We start from the raw sequence: 22,089 nt of genomic DNA, 5'->3' as shown, positions 1-22,089 counted from the left end.
TGTGCGGCCAAACCGTTTCAGGGACCTTTCAAATAGTTAACTTAAAGGAGTACAGACAGCTAATTTTGGTGACATGTTTTCTTCTTTGCGTGATGCCTAAGACATTATTCTGCATGGATCACAACGTGGTATTCCCCTCTGACCGCTGAATAATTTATAATCCAATTTTTCTTTCGTGTTGTTTCGGCGTCGGTTTCGATCCCCAGTGCCGCCGGGTACCCACAGGTTTTCTCATGGGTGCAAGATTTCCCCCAGCCTGGTCCTCTGCTTTTTTGGGCTGAACTGCTTGGTAAAAGGGTCTTGGACCAAACCAAACCATTGTTTGGTCCAAGATTGTGGGCGTTGCCTTGAGACTATATATGCATTCACCGCAGCCTTCTCAAGTAAAGTTGTTAGTTCAGCGCTCTTTCATGTTCGCCTCTTCCTTCCTTCAATGTGGTCGCGCTGCTGAAAATATTTACAGATCTGTGACGTCAAAGTCGCGCATAGGTCAAGTGGGGCATTCAAAAACTGCAATAGAATTCCTGATTCTTCCTTCGTTGTCATTCCGGCTCTTGAGGAAGGCTGGCTTTAGCGTTGTAGTGAATAAAAATGACCAAGCAGCGAATACGTCGCTGCTTTTTCATGCCTCGCGTGACCTATATGCAAGTTTGACGTCCTAGCTCCGTCATAGCCACCAATGCCACATGGTAATCTATTATGTACGAATGTCTTATGCATCATTAACAAAGAAGACCACAAGCACCCAACAATTAATTGTCTACACTCCTCTAAAGCCTCTTGGGTGTCAGAGCTTGTGACCCAATTATGATGGTGTACTTCTTCAAGTATGTGTTGTAATAACTGAAATATTTTGGAATCAATTAATGGAAGATAAATTTGGAAGATCAGGAGACCACCGCAGTTTCAAAAAGTGCATTAGAGCTTGGAAAATACATGGCGTCATACTGCATCGAACGTCATTTTCTATATTCTTCGCGACGTGACGTCAACTACAGAATTTTTTTTTTTTTCATGGCGTATGTGTCCATTAGCATGGCACCTTGCTCTGAATCTTCTTTACGGCAGTCTGTGCGCCTTCGGTCGGGGCAAGCAAAGAGGACAAGCGAACGTTGGCTGACGACATAGTTTCCAGATGAGGCCCTCATTTGCATACGGAGCGTGCTGTCGAAACTTCTCGAGAGGGGGCGGCGGAGGAGCAGAAAGCACCGCCGCGCCGAGCAGTTCGCTCTGTTGCCACGGCCGCAGCTTCGGGCGTGCGCTTCAACAGCAGCGGCCCTTCCCGAATGCAAAAGCAGCTCCTGGGCAGAAAAGAAAAGACTGAGAGTACAACGCCTGGGCGGCGCCGGGATCCGCCCGTCGGTGGCATTTCTTTAAAACTACAGCTGCGCTCGCGCTGACTACGCGGATGCTTAATTGTTCTTTCTTCTCAAACTGATTGTGCATTTGGCTGGCTGCAACTGAAATATCCCTGCCGATTCTTGTCAGTTTGCTTTGGCTGTTAAGTTGAAGTGCAAATAGCTTCGAAGAAAAAAAACCTTCCTCCAGTTCCAACAGGGCTGCTTTGAAACTGTCACGCTCAAGCACAGGACCTGAAATGCAATGAACTTAGTCGGAGACATCTTCGAGGTTCAATTAGTTATGTGCACCGAACTGAGTGCTCAACGCAGGTTTGCCGAGGTGTGTGTTCTCAGTCACTTATTTGGCATTTTTATTGGGATGCAGTGTAGGGCTACAAAATGAAATCTAAGCAAATGAAAACTAAGATTCAAACTCCGTGGGGACAGCAGTAGAGAAAAGAAAAGTATCCCTTTAGAGACATTACAGCTTCAGAGGCAATAGAAAAAGAAAAATTTACATCTGTTCACGAAAAAGTATGTGACGTTTCTTTTCTGCTTATAAGTCAAGGAAGCGCCAATAAAGACCACTATTGTGGGGAATCACTACCAAGGTTCCATAAGCACGACTCCAAAATAATGTTCGCGTTCTATCTCGACAGTCTCTAAAGAGTGCGATGTGTTTCATTAGTATGCTATGGAAGTTCATTGTGGCAGTAATATCGCAACTTTCTTATAAACACTTTAAATCAGTCTTCAGTGAAGATAATGGCTTTATGTCACCTTTTGATTTAAGCGTCTTATTTGAAACCGACTTCCACATAAGAAAACAAGTTATATTTAACCTGCTTTTACACCTTGACAATAAATGGCTTCTTGGTCGGGTGACATTCCAAACGCATTTCTCAGACACTAAATGGAACGATCCTCCAGGTCCTGGACCTGCCACCGATGTGGACCTGTACAACCTGGTCATGAAAGGATGTTGAGACGGACACTTGCTGGGCGACTGGAGGACTGTTGGAATCGAGGCACTACATGAAACAAGGGATTAGCACTGCATTAAAAATACCGCTTAAACTTCTGCCTATAGGATATGAAAGCATTTGGAAAACGGAACCCATCGTGAAGTTTCAGAACTCATGGAGAATTATCGCACTATAACAAAATATAAACATTCTACCAGAAAACCACAATCATGGCTTTTGTGGCACCGTGGAACAATAAATAGAGTAATAAGTGCTTTACTGGCATGGGATAATGAAGAGAACAATAAGCTACATCGCGTAAAGCCCACTAAGTCTTGGCTGAAGGAAATCATGCAGAGTATTAGTTCGTTATGCTTTACTGTTTCGTTCTGCTGTTACCGCTAGTATTGTGCAATATTGTGTTGATCCCTTATTTGCACAGTTTTCATTCTTTTCGCGATCTACTATTCTCTGCTCTTGCTTAGTATTTTGTCCATGTCTTTACGTATTACTCATTACCCTCTAAAACGCATTACCCTAGTGGTAAATAAATAGAAATGTTTTATTTTATCGAAGTAATTTTATACCCTCTTCGCACTGCACACACACATTTTACACATGACTTCTTATTAATGAAAAAAGGACGAACCTCTATGTGAAATATGTGGACCCAAGCTAACGGTAAACCACATTTTATTCTCAAGCACAAAACTGGAACTGAAACTGGAAGTGAGAGTGGTTCAGGGAGCAAACGCGGGTTAATGACACCTTATTCGAAATCAAGCGGAGGAAATGGGCTTCAACTGGGCATGTAATGCGAAGGCAAGATAACCGATGGTCCTTAAGGGTAACGGAGTGGATTACAAGAGAGGGCAGTCGTAGCAGGAGGCGGATGAGATTAAGAAGTTTGCGGGGATATATGGCGATCGCTGCTGGCCCCGGACAAGGTTAATTGAAGAGATATGAAAGAGGCCTTTGTCCTGCAGTGGGCGCAGTCATGCCGATGATAATGACGGCAACGAACACATTCCTTTCCAGTCAGTGTTGCAGTTAGTCGAAAATGCACTTGTTGACTTATCGAGTGTTGTTATGTTCCCCAAGGGCTAAATGTTGGGCTTGGTTATTGATCAGCTATGCGGTCGTCTCAATCACCGTTCCGTTTTTTGGACCATGTTATGGCTTTGACGACGTGGATCAGTCGGAAAGTTGGCGCGGAATCCCAGCAGCTGTTCCATTCAACAACGAAGCAAGTCTGCGATGCATGTTATCAGTTTTCGCTGATAACGTACTTTTGTCACAACTAGACACATCCTCCGCCCTTTCAAAACATCAAAACCACATTCGACAGCAATCTTATCCCATCCCAGCCATCGGCATCGACTGATGTCTCACCAGCACGCTCCATGAAGAGCTGCCGGCAACAACGCCCCTTCAGTTGGCTTGGTTGTGCAACAGCTGTGCGGACGTCTCAAACACCGCTCCGTTTTTTTGTTTTTTTTTTACGCAGGTAGGTTCAGCTCCTTCGCTTTACTGTAAGAAGTCCAACAATGTTTCGTTGCTGCTCCTTCCTTCCCAAACGTTTTGTTGGCCGATCCCAAAACACAAGAGAAAATTTTGTCGTCCTGTTGTTACAACAGATTTTTCTGCAGTATTGCGAAGTTGTCTGTTGTTACGACAAACTGGTTCTGTCGTTACGGCAGGGAACTGCTCAATACTACAGGAAATTCTTTTGTTACTACAACAATTTCTGTTGTGACGTCCCAAAATACAACAGAAAAATTTGTTGTTGGAAAAGAAAATTTAGTTTTTCGTAAGGGCGTGTTCAAGTTTTAAAGATATGTCTAGTTAAGTAGAATTAAACCTTGGTCCGTGGAATAATGGCGCTAGCAAGGAGTAAAACGAATTGATGTTCCTGATAAAATTACTGCATAATGGATACAAACCATGAAGAAATAATGGCCTCCCTAAATGAAGTGACAACAGCGCAGCTCTCACTTGAGCAACAAGTCACCGACACACTCAATTGGATTACAGTTATAGATGAAAAAGTTCAGAGCTCTGAAGGGCAAAGTAGTGCAAGTAACCAGCCGCAGTTAACTGCATTAAGTGCACGCCTCGGCGACTTCGAAGATCGTACTCGTCGAGAAAGTCGTATTTTTCACGGCATTTCAGAAAGTGAATAGGAAACCTGGGCACTGTCTGAAGAGAAAATCTATAGAATTTTAAATATGGCCATGAATTTAAATTAGGATACAGGTGACGATCGCATTTCCCGAACATATTCGGTCGATCCAGCTCCTATAGGTGGCGCGACGGCAGTACGACATGGCGGACAAGGCGGTGGTGGCGCTGCTGCCATGGACTGCGTATATAGAAGCACAGCGACTTCTTGACGATGTGACATCTTTCGTGTGCTATTTAGCGCCTATATGAGCAGCAGTAAATCATTTTTGTTTACTGCTGACTGCATATGCTTCAGTTCGGCTGCATTACAGGCTCGAAATAAACTTTATCGATATAAGCAGGGATAGGGCGCGAGCGCTGCAAAATCTCCTTCGGCACTGAAACGTGCAACAAACTCAGCACAGCTAAGTGCGATAAACACTTTTTAACAGTAACTTTTCTGCGCCTTTCACTTTTTTTTTCTTTCGGCGCGTTTCTGTGCGCTGATTAGCGTCTATGTGCGGGTAAGGCCATCAGGTTTTTTCGTGATATTGGTGGCTTTCGGCGCCTATACCGAAAAGAAAATTCAGTCCAATTTTTAAGCTGGCTTCTGAAGAAACTGTACGTTAATTACCCAGACAGACTTACGCTATATTTAGTGCCTATACAAGTTCAGCGCTTACCCGCATAAATACGGTATGTGTATTTATTGCGCGCTGATTACATGCAAACAGAATTGGAGAAAAAAAAGCATTTGATAACACTGGCCATGGTTCGCGCCGTCATGTATTACTCGACTCACCGATTAGAATAGTGAACAAAACCAGTTTTCTTATGTTTGGATACATCAAACAAGCCAGAAACATCAAGATCCTTGAGCCTTCAATTTCATGTCGTGATCCTCTGTTTGTTTAGATAAAAAGAGAAGGTTTATCGGCGGTCCATATTTTCTCCCGAGGATGTTGGCGGAGCCTCCCTGCAGATTAGGTTTGATCCGACGCAGCGTAAGTTGCCCACATACGCGGAAATAGAAGAGGCAATGTATACTGTTCTTCGAAGCGGCAGGCAGAGGGTCGTTAGAGCTACAGTCGCAAATACAGTCGCAATTAGCGCTCAAAATGTGTTTTCGACTAGCGGCGGAAAAGCGTTGTGATCGGGTGAGCAGACGACATTTCATAACAAACGTTTCCATTTATTCAGCCTCTTTGCGCATTATGTCCGAGAAACAAAGATGAAATTGTCATTTTCTTGCAATTCATATCCCCATTTCGCGATCAAGCTGTGGCAAGGAAGCCGTGTTTGATATAAACTTGAAAAGACTGAAGCTTGATGAAAAATCTTCGTTTGCTGCAAACGGCCGTCTCAAAATATAACAATATGCGTCACATTAGCTCAGTTTTTAAGCACTGCACTGCTTTTACGTAGCTGCACACACACACTAAAGCCGTATAAACAAAACTACCAAATGGAAAGCATTGACGATGCGCTGTCGTGGCCTCAACAAAGTACATTGTTGAGGAACACATAGGGGAGCGGGCTGCAGCGCCTTGGTAACCTGCCAAACGCTCTTGATCTCTTCGTTTTACACCCTTTACCTGTTGGCATGAACATAATTGTTTTTTTTCAATGTTCGAACATAGTAGAATAGCAGAATATTTTCATTTTTGGCACCTATCTTCGCGTTCCAAACAACTGCGATCGCACGCGCCGCGAGAAGCGATAAACGGCTCGCTGCTTCCGGAAGAGGCCGCGTGGCGCCGCCGCCGTCGCTGGAACGACCGAATGGACTAGGTAAACATACCCCCGGAAAATGTCGGCCCATCATTGTTCGGCTCCTTTTATCCAAGTTTAGGGGCACTATACTCACCTCCCCGAAGCAAGCTTAAACATGATAAGGTGCTCAGTGCTCAGGTTCAAAAGATGCTCAGGTTCAGTAAAGCAACAAGAGCGTTGATCCATTAATAACATTACGCATACATCCGATTCACTGAATACTTCTCCTAGCAGGTCGTTATAATTTAACAACCCCCAGGCGTCGGAGCTCTAGTCATCATGAAGTGTCATTCTTATATTCCAGTGTTAGAACCCTCGTGAATAAACGCGATACTTTATCTTCCGGTTGTGATGATTGCTCTGCTGACAATGTCGTGTTCACAGAGACCTGGCTGTCTGCAAAAATTAGCGATGCAGAATTATTGAGCTCCGAATAGAATATGTTTACCGCTAGACTGGGATATCATGGTAAGGAGGAGGCGTATTAATTGGCGTAGCTGACAACTTTGTATCAAATATTGTCGTAATAAACAGTTCCTTGGAACTTACTTATGTGAATATCCAATACAGCCATCAGAATTTTTTCGTGTGTCCATGCTACCGACCACCTAGTTCTGAATCTGCATTTAATGATTTATTTGGAGGGCGTTATGGACAATGTAAACTTGAGGTTCCGGCTTAAGCAATTTTAACTTTCAAAAAATCAACTGGGCAACGGACTGCCCTACCTTCATTCAAACATCACCCAAAAGTTTATACTACATTAATTTATGCATTGACTTTAACCTCACGCAACTAGTGGATAAACCTGCCAGATCTGGCCCAACTTCAGCTGATGTGCTAGACTTACTTCACGTCACAGCGCAAGACATTATACATTCGTGAAAGTATTTTCCTGGTTTAAGCGACCATTGATTTGAGCATTTCAACATAAACAGTCTCATTTCTGCTCGAATTATTATTCCAAAACAATGAGAAACTACAGTAAGGCCGACTTCACCTCAGTTATGCGAAACCTGGAATTGTTTGTTGAAACATACTTGTCACGCTTGTTTTACTCACAGTGGATACTATTTAAGAATCCTATTGGATGCAACACTGGAAAGACTGCTCAACAAAAAAAAAAGAGCGCCTTTTCGCTCAGCGAGACGAGCAAAATCTGAACCGATGGCACGCTTGTCGCGAAGTCCTAAATTCTTATCGAACTGCTGTCAAAGTAGCCAAGCATTCTTTTTTTTTTTTTCAGAAGACGCTACCGTCGCTTCTTTCAAACAATCCACCAACGTTTTGGAGCATTGTGAAACCCTAAATGAAAGCTGTCATATCACTTGCTGATTCAAATAACCAACCTATGCCCAATGAAGATTGCTGTTCTGCTTTAAATGATGTATTTGCAAACGCATTCAACGATTCCTCAACGATTGCTCAACCACCTGTATGTAATCTCAAATCTTTTCCTTTACGGATTGTATTGTCATCGACTCTGTCGGAGTAATGCATTTAATTAGCAAACTAAACTTTTATCATGTTCTGGCAGCGCCGAAATTAATTCCAAGCTTCTGGAAAATACCCAAGTTTTCTCATTTATACTTTTATCGCACATTTTCACGCAGTCAATCCAGTGTTCCACTTTGCCGCATGATTGGAAAGTAGGGAAAGTGGTCCCTCTATATAAATCAGGCAATGCACAATCCCCACTTAATTACAAACAGATCTCATTAGCCAGAATTTCCTCCAAACGTTTAGAACACGTCATCTACTCAAATCTTGTCTTCTTTCTCGAATCTAACCCATTATTTTGCTCCGCTCAACACGGTTTTCGAACGTACTACTCCTGTGAAACCCAACTTCTTTGTTTTCCTCATGACATAGCTTCAGCCCTTGACTGTAATTCAATAACTTGCTTCACTTTCCTCGAGTTCGCCAAAGCATTTCATAAGTTCCCCGTCATTTACTGTTACTAAAGACCAGCATATTAAATATTGATTCTGGAATATTAAAACGGACTGAATGATTTGTAAGTAACCATTCTCAGTACGTAATAGCTAATCAGAGCGCCTCACCATTCTGTTTAGTAAAACCTGGTGTCCCTCAGGGTTTTGTGTTAGGTCCCTTACTCTTTCTAATCTGTACAAAATGACCTTCCTGCATCCGTTAACTCCTCTATTAAGCTATTCACATACAACTACGTTCTTTATCGTAAAAAGAACTAAGCCGGATGTCTTGCTTTGCATGCAGTCCGACATAGATAATATTTCTAACGGTTGCAGCTGGTTAATGACCCTTAACATCAAAAAATGTAAGCACCTGACTATTTCACATCGTTTAATTTCTACTGAAATATCAGACTACAAAGTTAATAACACTCCTTTAGTGATGTTAACTCATATAATTGTCTAGGATTTCCCATAACCAGTGGCTTCTCTAGAAATACCCACGTTAATTACATAATTAACAATAATGTAATTATGGCTACTTGTGCCGCAATTTTTTCCCAGTCACCGTTACAGATTAAACTAATAATATATAAGTCTACTGCATGTCCAAAGCTTGAATATATATTCCTCAGTAATTTGGGACCCAGCTCAACATACTCTTATTGATGCTATCGAAGCCATTCAAAACAAATCTGCTCGCATTATAGTCTCTAATTATTCGCGCAAAGCTATTGTTTCATTAATTAAATCTCCCCTGGATGTGTCCGATTTACAAACCCGAGGAAAAATTTCACGTTTTTGTCTCTCTCATTAAGTATTCTTTGATAATCAGTCCCGAAAAAGCGAGCATATAGCTCAACCCTCGTATACTTACCATCCCGTATACAACGTACACCGCCATAGAGTTTTCATTCCATGCTCTCGAACTAATTACTTCATGATTGCTTTTTACCTAAGACTAGCGCCGAGTGGAATCGGCTTCCCCATCCATCACATTCATCGAAGAAATCTTATTGTTGAGAATATCTGTTAGTCACCATTTTTATCTAATTTTTATCATATTCTTGTTTTTGAATGTGCTCCGCTTATCGCCTTATATATGAGTTGTGTTTATTCTCTTGTGTGTTATGTTTTTTATTTCTTTCCACTTTAATTTGAATTATTTCATTTGTTAAACATGATGCCTACTCTAACGCTATAAAGAATAAATAAAAATAAATAAATAAATGTTTTATACAAACTACATATCTCAAAAGGTTTGGTTCGTTTAGCACAAAAGACAGACACGCATTTTAACCCTCTGTTTTGGAGCTTGACGGCTTCTGCAGCTCACGTATATGTGCCTTAAAACCCTGTGCCGAAACGGTGGCTCATTGTGAATGGCGCTCGGCTGCTGACTCTAAAGACCCGCGACCGGCCTCGATCCCGGCCGCGGCGGTCGAATTGCGACGGCAGCGAAATTCTAGAGGCCCGTGTACTGTGCGGTGTCAGTGCACGTTACCGCAGGTGGTCGAGATTCCCGGTGTCCTCTACTACGGTGACCTTCATAGCCTGAGAGAGAGAGAGAGAGAGAGAGAGAGAGAGAGAGAGAGAGAGAGAGAGAGAGAGAGAGAGAGAGAGAGAGAGAGAGAGAGAGAGAGAGAGAGAGAGAGAGAGAGAGAGAGAGAGAGAGAGAGAGAGAGAGAAGTGGTAGAGGAAAGGCAGGGAGGTTAACCAGTAAAATGTTCCGGTTGGGCATTGGGGGAGAGGGATAAGGAGGGTGTAAAAGAATAAGAAGCAGAGATATGTGTTCCGTAGCAAGCACGACAGACAATGACAGTAAGTCGCAGGCCGCCGCAGCTGTAACCTGCACACCTTGAGGGCTGCCGACTGCTGCGACCTGAGTAGAACATATAGAGGGCCCTCCATCACAAGGCAGCGCAGACGTTTCACTGTCAAGAAAGGCTGCTCGCCGTTGCGGCTGATAATGTTGATGACAACGTAAGCATCGGACTTCTCGGAAGGATGAGGCTGGAGGATGCGTTGTGCCAGCTACTGGGCAGCTTGCGAGCACTAGATTCAACAAATCCAGCATCAGCAGTGCATTCTGTGCAGCTGGCATGTGCATGCTGGAAAGCAGCACCCGCATGGCATTCACGATTGATTGGCTTCAGCATTGCAATCACTTGCTCGTCTGCGATATGGGTCGGTTTCTGACCTACTACCCGCAGTAGTTGAGCAGCAGGCTCAGCACACTGGGTGCGCCGTGCTGGGGTGGGTGCTTCGGGAGCGATGGTCAAGTCAATTGCCGGTCCCAGTCTTGGATAGGAGTTGCGACTTGCGCTTGATTAGCAATGGGCTCGGTAGTATGAGTGCGCAATACCTGCTTGGTCACTGCGGGTGTGTGTAGCTCAGGCAGGGATGGCCAAGGCCCGTCTGCGACAACCGTCTGCGCCTCGCCAGTCATATTGCTCCCAATCCTTAAAGTAGTGTGCGGAGGGGGAGGACAAGTTGCGGAAATTCTTGGGCGATCATTTCCAATGCTCGCTACATCTTTAGAAGGTCTGTGACGAGGGCGACGACGTCGTCGCACCTTAGCGACAGCTTCTCTGTGTGTGGAATTGTCTCTTGTCATTTGTTTGAGTACCGCCCTTTCCCTTTTCAGGCTAGGACAATCTTTTGAGGCAGCGTCATGAGGGCCGCAGCAGTTGGCACACGTAAGGACTGTTGCCCGGCAAGGATCGCTGCTGTGTGGCTGAATACACAGTGGGCACACGATGGGGAAATTGCACACACTACTCACGTGTCCTATCTTCATGCATTTCCGGCACTGGAGAGGCTTCAGGACGAAAGGCCTAACTGCATGCCGAAAGTGTCCAACCTTCACGTACGTTGGAATGCAGTTCCCTTGGAAGGTCAACTTGATGCACTTTGTCTTCCCAAGACGCTGAGCTTGCAGTATGGCTACAGCGTCGGTAGCTGGTTGAATCAAAATGGGCAGATCATAGCCGCGGATGGCTACGTCGACGTCGTAGATGACGCCTGCCGTAGTGCCACTGCCTAGAAGGACATGGGAACGAACGCTGATGCCGCCGAGCATTCTGATGTTGTTCAAACTCTCAAACGCGTTCCAGTCCATAACATCAATGGCGACGACATTCCTAAAACGATTCACCTTCACATCTTTAGTTGCTCCCGGGACGCGAGCCTCCAGGAACGCAGACGGGGCTTGCCTATTGATGTGGTTTAGATTGTCGGTGGGAGTCTGTGGCACAAATAGGACAGTATGTGCCGATGCTCCTCGCTCCGCAGTGATCGTGGACTGTTGGGGATGAGGGGTCCTTGAGTGAGCTGACTCTTTCAGCGCCGCAGGTTCCTTCTCCGAATGACGTTGTCAGACTTGGTTATGAAGGAAACTGTACAGGGGGTTTATTTTACATTATTTACAAGATTTAGGAACCCATTGGTGGGTGATGGTGGAAGCTCGGAGGACGTGAGAACATCTGAGGATGATCGAGGATTCCTTCCTCACGGCGATCGTCGTCCGGTTTAAAAAGGGTCCGGTCCCTAGGATTCCCCAGGTTCGAGGATGTCTTCGCCAGGTTGGGCGTGGCCTAACTTGCGTTGTCGCAAACACACACACACACACACACACACACACACACACACACACACACACACACACACACACACACACACACACACACACACACACACACACACACACACACACACACACACACACACACGCGCGCGCGCGCGCGCGCATAGGGACACGCCCCCGTCACAAGCCTCGCCGGAGAGGGTGCCGCTGGACCATCTCCCCCACCAGAGAGAGCGTTGTCTTCGCGTCCGAACGACAGTTCTCACGCTGTCAAGCCGAACACGTCTTCCGGGAAGTCCGAATGGGCGAGGCGCCGGCGAGCAGGCACAGTTGAAGGGGTGAGCCAGCCCTGCTCGGTTCTGGCGGTCGCTAACTGCCTCCGTGCCGCACGGTCGATCTTCCGGGAACAGTGTTGTTTACAAACGGCAGCAGAATCCTCCGTCTCGAATCCAATAAACCAGGCGAGGACCGGCCGTGGGAACCAAGATGCCTATCGCTGTGCGGTGACCCCAGTTGCAGGTGTCCCGGGCCGAATACGCAGCTGAATCAGACCGGCTGTCGCCAGAAACCTTACAGGACGTACTCGACGACGACGACGAGTCCTCACCTTTGCGCAGTCTCCGTTTGGCCTTCTTGCTTAGGACTCCGATGAAGCCGTCGTCAGCCGAAGATTCATCACTGGTGGCCGAGTACACCACGGTGGCCCGGCTGCTTGCGTCATTCGGGAGGCCAAGACGTTTCCTCTGGACAGCAGCGGCTGACCGACCGGACTGAAGTCCAACAGCGTCCACGTCCATCACCATCACCAAAAAAGAAATAGTGGTTTCATTATAATGTCGTAAATCAGGAAAAAACTGAAGAGGCGAAGGGACGGCATTCTGGTCCAGAGCATAGCCTGAGTCGCTTTGGGACGTTAAGCCTCATAAACCATTAACCACTTTTAATGTCTTCAGTTCTGTGGGTTGATAGTGTACCAATTGTCACCGACGCTTCAACATTATCCATTGCGTTCCTAGAATTAGCTCATGCTAATGACCCTCAACTTGTCATCGAGCTTTCAGGCCAAGCCTACAAATTGTTCTATATTTTCTTTTCACCAGCATATCTTCGCTTGGACAAAATGCTATGGTAACCCCAGGCTTAAGTGGCTATATTTCTGTAGTCGCGAACTTGGCGCTAATGTCCCCAATGCGCGCTCCAGAAAGCTCTGTTTCTATGACTACGGTACCCGTCATTGTTGCGTGAACTCGAAAATTTATTCCTGAATATATAGCACTCAGCGTATACCAATACTGCAGCATACTCCGTTGCAATACTAAAGGACAAACTGAACGCATGCATAGACAAATATGTTCTTAGAAAAATCTTATCGTACAAATGGCACAAAGATAAGTACTAGATAGCAAGCGAAAAAATAGCCCTAAAACAAATTGATTAGTTTATTTTTTTATCGAAATGAGCCCAATCCAGAAACCGAAACTAAGCCAAATTTGGTTGCAGTGGAAAGCTTTCTCGTACATCTTACTTTTGCAAAAGCTTTGAGGACGAAAGGTTCCTAGTAATATCTAAGAAACCTGTGTTCATATACAATGTAAAATCGAAAGTGAGGCATATGCACTTCACAATGAGCCAAATCCATCATGAGAGCCTTCATAGCTTGAGCCTCATAGGTCGAACTGCTTGGAGCGTAGTTTCATTTAGTTCATTCTTGGCCCTTTTTCCTCATCGACTGCGAAGGATATGAAGAGATCACCGGAAGATCTGAATCGCGAAGGCGACGAGAAGGATGGGATCATTAGCCCCAACGCCGATGAAGCAAGGATGCGCCTCTGCTACAATGAACGCTGTTTAGTATGGGTGGTTGGGAGTCGCTTTTTCAATTCATTATTACAAGCGAAATAGCACAGGGAAACTTTAAAAAAATATACTAGCAGTTGTCCTACTGTTTTGCGTCCTATACGCGCATACCATTTCCCTACCACCCATGAATTTAGAATGCTACACCAAGGTAAAATATATTCGAGATCCCATACATTCAAGATAGTTCATTTTCCAGCTATCCAAGTGAGAAATATAGAAAATAAGGCTGTCACGTCAGTGCTTGCGACAGAAGCCTGCTATTCGAATTTACTTGCTTACATTGCAATGAACCATAGCAATGTCCCTGATTTCACACAATAAATGTTCTAATTGTTTTTCTACTGTATTGACAGCATAATCGTTTCAAGCATTCTTTTCATAAACAGAGCTAGAAAACAACTGTCAAAAAATGTTTTCGGAATGAAACTGTGTCAGATCCAGAGTTTCACATCGAAGTGAGTAAAATTCAAAGTTCACATGCCGAAACTTACTAAATTATTTGCCTAATTTTTCATCTCATCATGGTGTAGATTTGCTCGGACACCTAAATCATATCATATAGCAGCTTGTATAGCGCTACAGTTTGTGCGGATAACCAACTTTCGTGCTTTTTTTTTGTTCGTATTTAGGTAGATTTGGCTCATTTCGAAAAAAAAAAAACTATTTGTTGAGACCATATGGTCAACACCTATAAAAAGAAGATTCCAGACACTGTTGGGATCCGCCAAAACTTTAGTGAAAGACAAAGTACAAAACTAAGATTTCAAAGGACAAGTACTTTTCGTCATTTGGCGCAAAGCTCGGCACTACATTAATAAAATAATTAATTTTGGGCATTCGCATGGCAGAGAAGCTGGTATAGGAGTCCAGATGTAGACAGTATTACGGTTATTGATGATGAGAAAGCGAGTGATTTAATCGCTGTTTACAGTCTTCCTTTGCTTCAATTTACAATTGGTTCACTACCTGATCCCCCTGAGAGAGGACACAAGAAACTATGAATTCCCTTCTCATTACGTAGAGTGGCGTGCTCAAACTGTTGTCCAATGTCTCTTTGGCTGATAGACCCCATGGAATCTCATCTCTTGTTCTATGCTCTCGCGCTGAAGAAACAGCTCGGTGTCTGGTCATTAAATTCGATAAATCACTGAAAACTGCTTGTTTGCCAAATGATTGGCTAAGTGAGAATGTCGTTCCATTGCACAAGGATGATGCTAGAAACAGTATAACTATCGGTCAATTTCACTCACAAGCGCCTGCTGCAAAACGATAGAGCATGTAATACACAGCGCGGCAATAAAGAACCTGGAACACAACGAATACCTCTCGAAATTTCAGCATGGTTTTAAGACCTTACGTTCCCGTATAACCCAGTTGCCAGAATTTAGTCTTTTTTTCCCTCGTATAACCGCCAGGAACACGTGGACTGTATTTTTATATTTTATGATGTCCCACCCGTACTTTTGCTCCTCAAGTTCTCTTAACTGCGAATACACAAAGATGTAGTAGATTAGATTCGTAATTATCTGCAAAGGTGCGCTCAGTGTGTTACAAAAAAAGGTGTCAGTCTGACAGTATCCCTGTGACCTCTGTGCACATGTGCCCCAAGGATCTCTTCTATAGGGCCTGAACTCTTTTTGATGTCTATCAATGACGTTGTCCATTATGTGTCTTCCGCTGTTGGGCTTCATGCCGATGAATGCGTCATTTATCGACGCATAAGTTGTATCTGTGATGTTACTAGCCTTCGGTGTGATTTAAATCGAATTCTCGAATGATGCATGAAGTGGAACACGTCCTTCAAAGCCACTAAGTGCCAGTTCGCAGCCCTTACAAGCAGGCGCCCCCTGGTTGGCACTGAATACTTTTCCGATAAATTACTGCTTACACATACATACAAATATCTAGCCGTATATATTTCCTTTATCCCTTTCTGTGGTTTTCTTCCCGGCCTATTCGCCATGGTCATGTAGTATTTAATCTGCTTATTAGCCAGAGTGTAAATTTTCGATTACTTTTTTCTTTTGTGTTCCTTTTTTCTTTTTGCTTTTTCTACTCTGGCATACTTTCGTCATATGCACAATTGCATAGCCGTCTGCAATATTTTACTCTGGGCGCTGCAGGTAAATAAAGTTTATCCTTTAACTGAGAAACAAACCTCGCATGTTCGATGAAGCGTTAAGAACGGCATTCTCGTTAGATTCTGAACAGCCTTAGTAGTGCATTGAAGTAGTTCATAAAAATAAACAAGGTCTGTGACAACAGCTCGAGAAAGATATTTCAATGGATAAGCGTGCCGATTTTTCTTTGCTTTTGAACAATAAATGTGCTGAGACCGTTACTGCATTCCCCAGGTGGCTGTGCACAGTGTACTGTACAGTTGAAATGATGTAATGCGCTATAAACGTACTAAACGAGCCGTTTAGTTTAGCACCACGTGTTGGCCTACGAGAAAATCATTTTCATCACCATGCTAAAAATGCAATACGGTAGCTTTCAAAAATTCTAACAAAAGTACATTTCCATAGGCGTTCTTCTGCTGGGTTTGGCGTCCACGCTTATGTCAGCGGTAAGCCTAAACTACACAGCAAACTTTTCATGTCAACTCTTAGCTTTGCAGATCACCTACGCCTGGCTAGCCCGGCAACAAACCCAAGCGCGCGCGGTCCGCTCAAATTCCCCACTCCCAGCCAGAGCGCGTACAGAGGGCGACATCTATGAACCGCGACGGACTCCACAAACCACGCACCGAGACGATCGATAGCGAAGGTTTTGGGAATGCCTCGGAAGGTGGCAGCAGGTCTCGGCGTCATAAATCAAACCTCGTCCCATCTGTCGGCAGCTTGATGCACTACCCTGCGGATCGTGCTCCTTCCGCGGTTTTTGTTTGTACGGCGGCTTCCAAGCGAATTCGCATTTCGGGTGCGCTCCTTCGAAACGAGCCGCTTCAACACTTTTCGTTTTTTTAGACTCTGTTGGTGAGCCCAGGCTCAGTACTTCGGTCGCAGGCTTTTGAGAGTGGTTTGGATGTAAGACACTCAGCCTATTGAACTCCAAATGATTATTTGTCGCTGTATATGTCCGAATCTATCATGATTACTTGGCCCAGTTCACATACTGCGTCACTACGAATACGTCATCACTTCTCTGAACTGATGCTACGTCTCCATGCTGTTGATATATAACAAGACGTCATAAATTTCTCCTTGCATATTTCAGTCTTCGGTAAATGCCATAATTACAGCTCACGTGTAAACTTAATGCGTTATGCAGTTCTGATTTTTGTATCGGTATTTCTTGTGACAGCTGCTGTTTAAAGGTGTTGTTTCATATTTATCTTCTAGCCATTTCATGCGATTTCTACATGTAACGACGTCTGAATGCCTTCAGATTGTCTTATTACCAGGTGCCTTATTATCATATTTCGCTATTTTTTCCGTTTTTTTTTTTTGAGGACTGCTTGTTTTAACTCATTTGTTGAAGGTATTTTGCACAACTAATCTAAATACACCAAGCCCCATTCGCACTGAATCTATTCTGCGAATAATTAAGACATTAAATTACTTGCCAGATGTGGTTGCTAGCCGCCACTGCAGAATTTAGGAGTGTATATTTGCACTATAAATCCATCTTTGTTGAGTCAAAAGCGCGACAGCTGTGTTTAAGCAGACATCCATCGAACGATGCTTGTGTCGACACTAAAAGCATCACTGCGTTAAAGCTTCCTTATATAAATATTTCTTGCCTTTGTATCAACAAGAAAGAGCAAGCAAAAATTTAACTGACAGTATGGTATGTAATCGCGAAAATCCGAAATAGTGCATTGATAAGAAAAGCAGTGGAGCTTTCAACAACAGCTAAGAAAGACTCCGAAGCAGAAATCTTCTCATGATCGCTGCGAGATAAAGGCTGAAGAAAGTCATGATGCGTGGACGTAGAGGCCATGATGCGAAACTCCATCCGCGCACTGAATCAATGAACATTATGAGCATTTTGAAAATTCTTTTTAGTTTTCTTTTTCACATTTCACAGTGATCTACAAATGGGCAAAAGGACTAGTCGTCTCTGCTCAGAGTATTGGGTCACAAAGCTGCCAGGAAATATGGCGTTAAGTTCAGCGCTGTTTATCATGTATTGTCTTGAAGAAAAGGCGGTTTTCCACGGCGTTTTTCTATCAGCCTGTCACCGATGTTGTGAGGCCTTAACGTCAGATTTCTCTGTTTATGAAGAGCACTGACGTCAGAGCTGATACAGCTGAAATCGCTTGTCTGAGCTGTAATATACGCAAGGTGAGAATGTTTTTTTCTATGCGAGACGGGTAATGAATATACTTTTAGTCGCAAAAGAACCTCCTACACGAGATGAGTGATGTCTTTGGAGTGAGTCTTTCCGCCTTGATATATAATTGGAATAGGACGCCAGCAGAAGGCCACTAAAGCGTGGATATCCAAATAATATGGTAGATGAAGGCCTAAGATTGTAACTCGCAGCTTTTGTTCATCATTCCACAAGGTGTTCATACAAGTTGTTTAAGAAGATGCAGCGGCAAAACCGTTCACTGTGACGCAGCTTACAAGTGACGCCTTTTGGATGGACGGCTAAATTGTATACCGTTATGGAAAACTGAGTTGTCACAGGGTCTCACGCACTACGGAGAGACCTACAGGTTCCTAGTGCAGGACGAATGCAGCTTGAAGAAGCTTCAGCTGGAGGCCGAAACATGCTGCCGTATAGGGGCAGTGCTGTCATCGTAGCTCCGCTGTGTTGGAAGCTACCTGCTTGCGACTACCCCCTTTTGTCCAAAGCGCCTTTTAATATCTCCAGTACTAAAGCTGAGCTAGCGTTTTAGAAGTTGGGCGCTGTCAACAGAGTGGTTATGGCGCTCGGCTGCTGGCCCAAATGACGTGGGTTCGATCTCGGCCGCGGCGGTCGAATTTCGATGAAGGCGATATTCTAGAGGCCCGTGTACTGTGCGATGTTGTGCACGTTGAGGAACCCCAGGTGGTCGAAATTTTCGGAGCCCTTCACTACGGCGTCTCTCATAGCCTGAGTCGCTTTGGGACGTTAAACCCTCAAGCCAAACTAAACCAAACAAGAAGCATGCTAACACAATCGTGTCAACAAGGTCAGCAAGCCTAACACTAGAACAAACTTTCCAAGCGAGTGTACGAAAGAGGTGCAAGAAAAAAAAAAGCTCCTTGCGTTTATTAGCATTTTAGCAAACTTTGAGTTTCTTTTTCGCCAACCATCATTGCTTTTAGCGTTTTAACCGTACTGCTAGCTGAGAAACACCGATTTCCCCCCCCAAAAAAAAACGAAGGTCCAAAAACAGCCGATTTTTTTTTTTTTTTGAGAAATAAACACCGGAAAGTCCGCGGCCTAGTCTGACTCAAACACTACCTGAGTGAGAGGGGAGGCCGAAGGATAGCGCTGTCATACCTGGCCAGCGAGTAGTTGTCGAGAGGACAGGAGTACCCGAAGTAGTGGGAAGGAGAGCGCCTGAATGCCTGCCCTTGAAAAAGCTGTTTTGTAATGTTGGTCGACCGACATGCTGCATCTAGAAGACTTATTTATTTTTTTATTTCACTCCGACAAATTTTGAGGTAAATTCTGCACCGCTTCATTAGTAACTGCCTTTCTGCGTAATCATGAAGAAGAATGCCCTTGAGTGCCACTCGTTTAAAAGTTATCTTGAACTAACATTAAGGGGAACTGGCGAGGTTGACTGAAAAGTTCTGAGCCGAAATAATAAAGAAAACAGGTAAGAGTAAGTTTTATTGCCTTCTTTACATAATCCTCTTTTACCTGCAGGCACTTAAACTAGCTTAGAACTATGCTTTAAATGCCCTCCAAATAGAAGGCCACTTCCTGACGGTCGAAATAGTTCTCCACAGCATTAGTAAAGTCAACATCTGAGGCAAATCTGGTTCCTTCATGGTGTATTTTCAGTTTAGGTTAAAGATAATAATAAATAAGAATAATAATGCAATAAATATAAGGTCAGATGAATATGGGGATGCAGAACAAGTTGATACCCATAGTCATGCACTTTTGCTATTGGGACATCTGATGGATGAACGGGCACATTATCGGCATACGAACACACTCGTTTTCTTAGGATCTATTTCCTTTTCTGCTTTATGAGATCCTCTATTTGTCCAAAAGGGCCCCATAGCATCCTCCAGTAACTGTTTCGCCCTTTTTAAGATAACCCATCAATATCACTTTTAGAATCCTAGAATATCGAATCCATCACTTTGCCAGCAGGTTGGACCAGCTTTGCTCACTTAGGTGTTGAGATGAGGAATGTTTTCACTGCGTGGACCTTTGTTTTTATTCTGGTTGAAAGTGATAAACTAACACTTGATTCATAAATGTTGCAATAGAAGAATCTAGATCAGCTTTAAATATATGCATTGACTCTCGCGGACGTATGTAATCAGGGCTGATCAACCTCGAGACCCCACGTGATGAGACCTTGTTGAAGCATGGAATATTATGAGTAACATGGTGATTTTTTTTTCCTGGGTCATTGATGCCTGTGTTATTTTTGTGGTTCTCATGCGTCGACCATCCACCGCGGTGGCTCAATGGTTACGGCGCTCGGCTGCTGACTCGAAAAACGCGGGTTCGATTCCGGCCGCGACGGTCGAATTTCGATGCAGGCGAAATGCTAGAGGCCTGTTTACTGTGCGATGACAGTGCACGTTAAAGAACCCCAGGTGGTCGAAATTTCTGGAGACACTGCGGCGTATCTCACAGGCTGAGTCGCTTTGCGACATAAAACCCACATAAACCAAAGCAATCATGCGTCGACCATCCACAATCTTATTGAGAATTTTATCGAGTTTCTTTAGACATTGATGTGCATGGTCGACCAGCACGGGATTCACCTTCAAGACCCCAAATTGCCACGTTTCAAATTGGCGGCCCATTTTTTTTTTTTTTTTCACTGTACGTTGCATGCGAAGAAGAATCCATTTACCCCGAACGTTGCCGCTATGTCATCATCGATCTCCTTCGGTGTCATTCCTTTTTTTTTTTTTTGTCTGGTAGATGATCACTGTTTTCAGTTTTCTTCATTCTTGAAATTTATTTGACTTGCTTCTGTTCAACGGCCTGCTTAAAGAAAAACCAAACTCTTAGACATAATTTTGAGTATGTATGAATAAGGTAAAAGTTTCAGCCAAAGAAATCCAATATTTTTTTGTTGGACATGGCTTTCCGTCAATTCTTGCAGACTGCAACCCAAAGCTTTAAATCACTTTGAGTTTGTTAATGAGTTAGTTCGCTTGAGTTCCAGAGCTTTTATTCGTTCATAAAATACAGAAATCGGGAAAAGCGCTCTCGACTCCGGGGCTTCCATAAACAAGCGTGCTTTTCTCTACTACCGCATTTAAGGTACGAATGTGGTATATTGTTGAGTAGCCTTCACGACTGCCAGCCTGGTCTTTTGGTTGATGGAAGTCTAAGTTGCTCTGATTCTATTAGCGATCACCTTAGTAAATTACCTTGTAGGCCACGGACTATGAACTCAATGCTCTGCAATTTTTATGCCCTTGACGTCCCTGTTCTTATGAATTAAGATAATGTTAGCGTTCTGCCAAGATTTCGATACGTTCGACGCAGTGATGTTATGCGTATTCAGACTGGCTAGTTTTTCCAGCTCAATTTCCTCAAAATTATTCCAGAGATTTGGGTTAACTGATGCTCACCAGCTTCCTCCTCTCTTTTTATTGCTTGGACGGTTTTCTTTACTTCCTCTTTTGTTATCGGTTCGATGTCTATATTAGGTACTAGGCGCGAACACACACAGACACAAGGAAGGATGCGGGACAAAGCACCACTTACAACTGCTTTGTTCAGAGGCACACCACACACACTTATATAGCTGTCTTAGACGCAATGAACGCAATCATAACAAAATCGATATGCAAGTGCACTGGTTAAAAATTTCTTTTCAGCCATATACAAGGATGCGGATGGATCGCTGACGCACATGCTTCCTTTATCTCCGATAAAAAAGGCCTCGATTAATTCCCGAGCTTTCGTATCTTTACTGGTAGCTAGAATCCGCGCCCCTGAAAAACATGGCTCACAGGAGCGTGACGGGCAGGGCCTAATACGCTTGGGTATGCTTGGCCCCTTCTTTTTATCTTGCTCTACGTTTCTTTCATGCTCCCCAATTCGGTCATTGACGCAGCGCCCGGTTTGCCCTACGGAGGAGTGGCCGCATGAGAGCGGTGTTTCATACACCATCCCTTCGGCGCACTTCATAAACGCTCGCCCATGCTTAGTGCCGCATCCTTTTTACTTTTCACGTATTCTTTCGATGCGAGAACATAGGCTTCCGAGTTTTTTTGTTTTTTTTTTTTTTAGGGGGGGGGGGGGGCTGAAAGAACAAGCGGCACCCCATGCCTGCTTGCGACCTTCTTTAAATTGTGGGCCATCTTGTGTACGTAGGGCAC

The sequence above is a fragment of the Amblyomma americanum genome, chromosome 6 (genome assembly GCF_052857255.1).
Source record: "Amblyomma americanum isolate KBUSLIRL-KWMA chromosome 6, ASM5285725v1, whole genome shotgun sequence".
Classification (NCBI taxonomy): Eukaryota; Metazoa; Arthropoda; class Arachnida; order Ixodida; family Ixodidae; genus Amblyomma; species Amblyomma americanum.
The sequence above is the reverse complement of the archived record's forward strand: the minus strand, read 5'-3'. Positions refer to the sequence as shown.